Below are 9,160 nucleotides of genomic sequence, written 5' to 3'. Positions count from 1 at the left end.
TTCTTACTAAAAGTAATAAAGTGTTTCTGGTTCTGTGTTTGATTCATGATTCTTCAAGCCCACACTTGAAGCAATTCGTGGTACGATGATAGTGGAGGCCATTTGGTTGAAAGCCAAGAATGTCTAGGATCCATCTTGCTCAAAGCACAAATACCTTTCTAGAAAAATTTTTTTATTATAAATATCACAAACCGACTCGGTTTTTCAACATATTAATTTTCCATTGTGACAGATTATAAGATTCGATTTTGCCAGGTTCTGAAATTGATGGGTAAATCGAGTAGTACTCTGAGTGGCGTAGTGTTATCTACCCAACCAATGCTCTTGACATGTAAAAGTGGGTGTGTAGCATACATTAAATTATTGCAATGAATTGTTTTAGAAAGGATGAATTGTTAAGGAAAGGAGCTTGGTAATGTATTATGAAATTTTAGGTAATCAGTTTATCACTGCCAAGCTTGGTTAGTCAAGATGATGGTTACATTCTAACAAGGCGGTTAGAAACGAATGATGAAATTACTATATATATGTTGGGTTTTCATACACATTTCTCTACAGCTGTAAACCACTTGTACAACAGATTGAACAAGATTATGATGCTTGTCAAGTTCCCTTAAGGACAAATGTTGTATATCTAGATAATTAGGATTGGAAACAATGGGGAGTTTTTCTTCTTCTTTCTTCAGGAAGTCCTTTTTTCTAGATCTAAATGAACCTAGAGCATTTTCTTCTTTCACTTAAGCTAAGTTGTAGATCTAGATCTTTATCTGTGAGTGCTTCATGTCAAGGTAAGATTTTTGACCCTCTATATTATGTTGTGAAAGAGAAAATATGTTAACTTAGTAAATTCGTAAAAAGGATATAATGCTCTGTTTGGGGATTTATGGTGTTTGAAATGATTGTAAAGGTTATTTGTATGGGTTTTAATAATGATATTATATTTTATAAGGCAGTGGTTACCGCAGTCCCCGATTGAGTGCTAGATCTAGAGTCCATGTTGCTATTTGAAGTTGCTAGGTGAGTCCCTAAGTCGACTCCTATATGTTGTTTGTTGTAAATTGTAGATACTTCGATGAAAGATCATATGAATTGTGATTTGAAACTAAAAGGGATGGTATGATTAATATGCTGATATATGAATGTTGGACAAGATTTTCATTTATAGTTTGTATGAACCTAATAAGTATAGAGTATATGATGAGAAATATGGAGTCGAAAGTATGATTGTAAGAGAATGTTTGAGATGTATGTTAAGTTTGGTGCAAGTGTATGAAAGGTCTGTTATGTGAGTCTATGTCTGTTCATTGCGGTGGAGTCTAAAGTGGTCCGTCGGGACTTTAAACACGATCTCTGAAATGAAAGACCATGGCCATAACACCATTTCGTATAACACCATAGTTGAGATATGGCATCATATGGAAAGACCATATCGTGTAAGACAATAGTTGGTGGGTTATGACATCGTATGAACAAACTAAAGGAAGTTATTACCTAATGGGGTTTTCTACGTGACCCAGGATGATGAAGGGCAAACCTCACAAAATGTGAGTTTAAGCGAATCCCTATTGTGATCACACCAAAAATTGGAAGCCTTTGTGGCGATCTAAGAAATGGAAGCCTTTGTGGCAATCCAAAAAATGGAAGGCTTTGTGGCGAACTAAGAGATGAAAGCCTTCATGGAAAATTTGGTAAATGAAACCTTTATGGTGCAATTTAAAGAATGACCCTTGTGTCATTCTTTTGAAGGAAATGTCTTTATGGCAAACTACCATTACAAAAGTAACATATTTTAATCCCATTCTTGTTGTGTTTTTGGATGATTAGTTATGTAAATTAGTGAATTTGATGCTTCTAATCCTTTAAATTCATGTTTTTATACTTAGGAGAGCCTTTGGGAGTGAAAGGAGCAAAAAACGAGCAAAAATCGAACAAATACAGCTGCTTTCAGGATCCACACGGCCTGGGCATTTCCACATGGGCTGGCCACATGCCCATGTGCTAGCCCATGTCAATTTCATACCTTGCTTCTCAGATACATGGAAAAACCCAATTTTTAGGCTTTCTGAGTATTCTAAAGTCTATAAATACCAATTAGAAGAAGACCTAAGGGGGCACTCAGAGAAGATTGAAGAAAACACTCGAAGAATGCCATCGGAATCAACTAGGAAGTGGATCTCCCTCAAGATCGAAGATCTCCATTTAATTTCTTTCAAAGTTTTATTAGGTTTCTTTATGTCTTGTGTTATCCTAACTTTGAGATGTTTCTATTCAAGATTATGAACTAAATTCCCTAAATACCTAGGGAAGATGAAACCTATGATGAATCTTATTATTTAATTTCTGATTTACATGATAAATACTTGATTCTTGTTCTCAATTATGTATGCTTGTTTTTTGTTTTAATATTTTTGGAATATTAATTCATGTTTAATGTGTTTATTTCAGTGGAGCAAAAGTCCCTGTTTAAGAGTAGATCTAGCATAATTGAGTTGAGTTGCATGCAATCCTAGAAATAGGACGACATAAATCTACTAGATTAGAGTCAAATATAATAGGGGAATCCATAGATCGAGTTAATGGGACAATAGGGGTTTTAATTAGAAAGAGATTTCAATTAATCAACCTAGAGTCAGTTGTTCTTACTCTCGAAAGAAATATTAACATAATTTAGGGACTTTTACGGATCAAGACATAAGTGAATAAACCTTTTAATTCTGATTCATAATCATAGGTGAAGTCTAGGTGGATTCTTTCTTGGATATTGTCTATCTCATTGGTTATCTTTGATTATTTTCCTATTTCATTCTCTGTTGCGTTCTTAGTTAGATTAGTTTAGTAATTTTAGATTAAAAACAATCAATCCAATTTGTCGGCTAAATAATAGAAAAACGGTAATTACTAGTACTTTTAGTCATCGTGGATATGATATTCCCTACTCACCATAACTATATTATTTTTCGATAGGTACGCTTGCCTTAGTTGTATTTTTAGTTAGTTTAGTGATCATCACTATTTGATATCTCATGTTTATTAGTATCCGAGGCATATCGGCATAAAGTGCAGATATTTTAGCATTTAAATAAGAGGCTTTTGTACATAAATTAGGGCATCCATCCATCAAACACAGAGATTTCTATAGACAGTTTTCTTTCTTCAATTCTTTAGTTTTTGTTTTATTTTATTCTTTTATATTTGGAAGATCCTATTCCGATGTGAAGACGTTTGTGAGCAGAGATTATTCAGAACTCGTGCTTCAATATATTTATTCATGAGCATTCTCTTATCTCTTCTCTTATATTCTTTTAGTTATCTTTCATTAATCTGGCCAATTAATGATTGTATGAATATTAGGATTTACTACTGTGCTTTATTTATATCTTGCATGATTCAGTTATTAAATTGATTTATCCGTTAAGTGATTATTTATTTGAAATTGGTTGTTTATTCAAGAGTACTTAGTATATTAGGGAGTGATGCCCCTAATAGAATATCTAGACATGTGAGACCGAAAGGGTTTCCTATCATGTATAACTTATGCCAAGCGTTGAGGCTGTGAGGGTATTTGTATTCCTAGGAAGCGATCAAAAGGGTGACTTAGGTGGTAATCCTTAGTGAAAATGAGACCAAAAGGGTATTCTTGGCTAAAAGTGATAAATAACTCAATCGAGGATAATTAATTATCTAATTAGATAATTAGGGATTTAATCGATTATAGGCTAGAGGCTCGCATCGTTGACACTAAGAATATGAAATTCCATTAGGTTAGCTAGGTTAATTAATTTAATTAGTTTGATTAATATTTTAATTTGGATTAATACTACTAATTTGTAACTCGATTAGATTAGTAATTATTTTATGTAATTATTTTAATAATAATTTCTCCAATTTGCAAATACCACACTTAAATATTTATATTTTTATTTACATGATTTTTACTTTATACATTCGTATGTTTGGAGGCGATCACCCTTGTAGAGAAGTACACACATGGTTGGTGGCTCTTGAATCAATAATTCAGTGGTCTTTTCAATCTTCCATTAAGCAAATTTCTATCATAAAAATATTTATACCTTTACCCTTAGTGCTTGGGTAATACCCTTAGTGCTTGGGTAATCCTTCCACTCTTTGCAGTTTGCCTTGAAGTGCCCGTTCTTATTACAGAAGAAATACTTAGACTTAGATAAGTCTTTAGGTTTCTTAGTTCTCTTCCTTTCCACTTTATGTGGCCCAAAAGACTTAGCCTTGTTCCTCTTAGCATGGTTTCCCTTCCCTTTACAAGAAAAACCAACCACTAAATTTGCTTATGCTTTTCAGACCGGTTGACCACCATTCAACATCAACTCATAGGATTGTAATTCTTCATAAGTTGTGTAGGCAGTAGTTTCTTGTTTTCAAGGTTATATGTGACCTTAAAGCTTACAAATCATTTGGAAAAGCTTTGAACACCATCTCAATTTGTGTGTTCTTGTTCAGTTTCGCCTCATTATCCAAATTCTCGACAAAGTACCACATAAGAGTAATCATATGACCTTTGATCAGAGTACTAATTTTTTGTCAGACATTCATCAAACTAGTTATAACTGATTGTCGAGCCAAGGCAGCTTAGCCTCCAATCATGTCTTCTAGTTTTTCTAGAATACTTTAGCATTCTTACAGTTCTCTGGTTGCTTATAAAGGGTGTTGGTCACGCTTGCTAGCATGTAGCAACAAGCTATCTCATCAGACTCCTCCTAGCGATTTCTAGCCTTAGCTTGATTGAACAAAGGACATTTATTATAAAGAAAAGTCTAGAGTTTCTCGTAGATAAAGACAATCATGAGGCTTCTTTTCCTCCATTCCTCATAGTTATTTTCATTCAGTTTGTTCTCAGTGAGTATGTTTAGTAAAGGAATAGGTGTCATTTTTGAACTAGAAAAAAATTCATCATAAATTATTTTTAAAAAATAAAATTAAAACATATGTTCATTTCTAACTCACATGAATTATTCTAAAAAAATTAAAATTAAAACCTATATCAAAATATAGTCCACAATCTAATTACATATCCCAAAAATTAATAAGACCTAAAAATTACACTCGATCTAATTTCTAGGAATCATAACTTTGGAAAAATTACTTTATCATACATATAATAATATAATTAAAATATATTCATTCGCATACATATCCCAAAATATGCATATAACTATAAGAATTCCACATTTTATAAAAAAAATAAGAAAACATGAAGAAGAGAGAAAATTCGATATCAGTTTATACTATAAACATAGCACAACCTAGCTTTGATACCAAATTTTAGAAAATCTAGTTAAGAAAATGATTTTCATTTACAATGAAAATTAAAATATTTAAAATCAAGCGGGTTTGTGATATTTATAGAAATAAACTTTTACCGAAGAGTACTTGTGCTTTGAGCGAGACGAATTTCAATCGTTCTTGACTTTCAATCGAACAACCTTTTCTACTATCCTTGTACCTCAAATTGTGTTGAGTGTGGGCTCGAGCAACATGAACCAAACATAGAATAAGAAAAAAAATTATTACTTGCAATAGAAAAGTAATTCTCTTAATAAAAACCGCTAGAAATATTAATTTTCAAAAAATAAATTCTCACTACTTTCTAGCAGAATAACAATATATGAAAATTGTGTGTGTAAATAACTCTACCAGTGTCATTTATTTACAGAGTGAGATATGAGAATCCTGATTGAATAAGAATAACACAAATAATATTTATCTTAATAGAAAACACTCCCCTAGTCCATTTTTGAACTTAAATTATTTAATTATAATTAATTAAATAATAATTTAAAAACTTTAAATTGATTCTCAATTCATTTCTACACTTAGTAAGAAAACATATTCATTTGTGAATGTGAGTTCATTTCTCTAACTTCATCATTTCTATTCATTTTTGTTCATTTGATTCTACATGCAATTCATTTATGGTTTCAATGAGCTAGAGGAGTGACCGATTGAACTATATAGTTATGACTCAAATAATTTATAATTAAATTATAGCTTTTTGTCTGTTAATTATAAGCTTATTTAGTCATGAAGTCAATCCACTATAACTACACTAAGCTCTCATTAATTACATATCATTATGAAAGCTATTTAATAACTACTCATCTAATGACCTTGTCATAAGTGTGTTACCATCATTAGATATACTTAATCTTTTTGGGATAAATTTGTTCTCCCAATATGATTCTATTTTATCTCATGGTAATCATTACATCTTCCTTTGTAAAAATTCAATTATCAAATAGTAATCAAGTCATTTATCACAAAGATAAACAACACGTGACCACGTTTAGTTTTCATCTATCATGTAATACCGATGAGAGGATATCATTTACCCATTAGTTGGGCTATGAACTCCACTATTGTAAATGATGCTACATATTGTAGAAGTCGTATACCCAACACACCAGTTTTCGACTCCTTATTTATTTGAACTCAAGATTTTACTAACATCATCCACTTAGGATTAATGTATGTCATACTATAAATGTCACAAGTGAATAAATCCATAAACGAATCTAGGATCTATTCTACTTTAGTCCTGTCCGATGTATTGTTAGTCTAGTTAGTCACATTTATGTCTCTATCTCCTAGGAGTCATCCGCTTCGATGCTTAAGAAAAAAAACTTCTCCCCATTTGGACTTTATAGACAAAATATTAGTCTTTCAATTGATTTCCTTATTTTTGATTAAACTAAGGACATGTTTAGGTTTATCTACTAGTAGAAGGTATCTTTTTGCATTACAATCTAGCCATGTAATATCGCTTAGTATTAGTTAAACATTAAATAACTAGTGAGAAAATATTTTCTTCCATTTTGCTTTTCGTGCAAAAACGTTGAGGACAATATACAAAGAGAATTAATGTAATTAATGAATATTTTATTAAATCAATTTCTTCAAAAAATACAAGTATACATAGAAAAATATACTATACATAGGGCACTAGATCCAACAGATTAAATATGCAATGAAAACTACAAGTGGCATTATTTCCTAAACTATACGACATGCTTATATTATATATGCATGAACATGCTTGTCAATTTAATCTCATCACATTCATGTAGCATGCTATAAATTTGCAAAAATTAAATTGACTTTAACTAGCTAAAGATTTCCATGATTCCATCCAAAGGAAAAATAAAATAATAAAAATTACAATATTTTTCTCAAAGCATTCTTTGAGTCTTCTAAGTGAAAGTCAAATTTCCTTTGGGTTTCCCAAAAGGTTCCCAAAACCTGAAATTAACCTTTTTGTCCAAAAAGATCCAAAAACTTGAAAACTTGTAGATGTAACCGAAAGAGGAATCCATTGTCAGGCTAACGCCACTGACAACCTCCATCGGCCATCGCCAGCAACTGCTATTCACCGTTAGTCGGTCTCGTCCGCCGTCGATTCCATCAGGTTAGGAATGTCTCATACAAAATTTCTAATTCTAAAAGAAAAAAAAAACAAAATAAACTTGTCTGGAGATGATAGTGCTTGACCTAATTACAAACCCAAAATTTATGAAAACCTAAAATACAACTGATTTGATTTCTAGGATTCACAACCTTCGACAAAATTACTTTATAAAAAATATTAAATAATCCATACATTCATCCATATACATAGTAATCCAAAAACATGCATACAATTTAATCAAACAATGAGAGAAAGAGAGAAAATTTGGTATTAGTTTATACTATAAACATAACAGAACCTGGATCTGATACTAATTGTTGGAAAAATCAACTTAGAAAACAATGTTTTAGGCATAACGGAAGCTTTAATTTTTTTTAAATCGGGTCATTGTGATATTTATAATAATAAACTTTAACTGAAATTATACATGTGTTTTGTACAAGGTGGTCAAGTTGAACTTGGCTTTCTAACTAAAGATCTTCTCTGCTATTCTTGAACCACAAATTGCTTTGAGTGTGGGCTCAAAAAATTATGAACAAGTCACACAAAATGAAAATTTTTATTAGCTTTCAATGGGAAGTTAATTCTCACTTTAATCGAAAACTATGTGTTTTTCCTAGAAAATAAAATTTATTCTATAAAATTAATTGTCGCTATTTTCTAATAGAATAACAATGTAAATAATGTGTTGTGTAAAGCTTAACACAAAATTCCTATTTATAGAGAATCAATATAAAAGTTTTGTTTGAATAAGATCTAACTAAATAATAATATTTTAATAGAAGTGCTAAGGGTGGCGGCACCTTTAGGGAAATACTAGGGTTGCCACGTCTTGCATGTAATACGACCTAGTTAGGCATTTCATGTATTGAGTCTACTTATATGTGTTATTTGAACTTTCATCCAACACTTATAATTTATCCAACTCAATGTTTATTTTCTATTTCTCAAAATATTATTTATTTAGTTAATTTAGTAAATTAAATTAACTAAATTAATTTCTCAACCCAATTCTAATTTCATTAAAGTCATGTCAACTTTACTGTATTAAAATCTATGAGGAAAATATATCTAATTGTCTTAGTCAACAAATCTATGATAACTAATTAATTTAATTATTACTTCAAACTTTAATTATTTCATTTCAATTAATTAAATAATATTTCGAAGAACTTAAATTAATTTCTAGGTCATCTTTTGCACTTAGCGAGAAAAGCATTCACTATTTATAGTGGTACATGCGATCTATTTCTCTTCATTGTTTTCATTCATTTCATATTATTGGTTCTACATGCAATCCATTTCTAGTTATCTCGAGCTATTGGAGGGACCGATTGGACATATATAAGGCTCAAATAATTTGTAATTAAAATTTGGCACTTCATCTATTAATTAAAACATTATTTAGTCATGAAGTCATTCCATTAAAGTATCAATTGAGCTCTCCTTTATTATATATCATTATGAAAGCTACTTTTTAAGTGTTCGTCCAATGACCTTTTCATAATTGTATTACCCTCATAGGATATCCTTAATCTCTTTGGGATAAACTCGTTCTCCTAATATGATACTATTTTATCTCACAGTAATATTACATTTTCCTTCATGAAAAGTCAATTATCATCAAATAATAATTAAATCATTTATCACTAAGAAAAATGACCCGTGACCACATTACTTTTTATCTATCATGAAAGGTTGTTACAAGCCATTTTCCTAACATTT

Source organism: Gossypium hirsutum, chromosome D13 (genome assembly GCF_007990345.1).
Source record: "Gossypium hirsutum isolate 1008001.06 chromosome D13, Gossypium_hirsutum_v2.1, whole genome shotgun sequence".
NCBI classification, from domain to species: Eukaryota; Viridiplantae; Streptophyta; class Magnoliopsida; order Malvales; family Malvaceae; genus Gossypium; species Gossypium hirsutum.
This window is presented reverse-complemented; position numbering follows the sequence as displayed.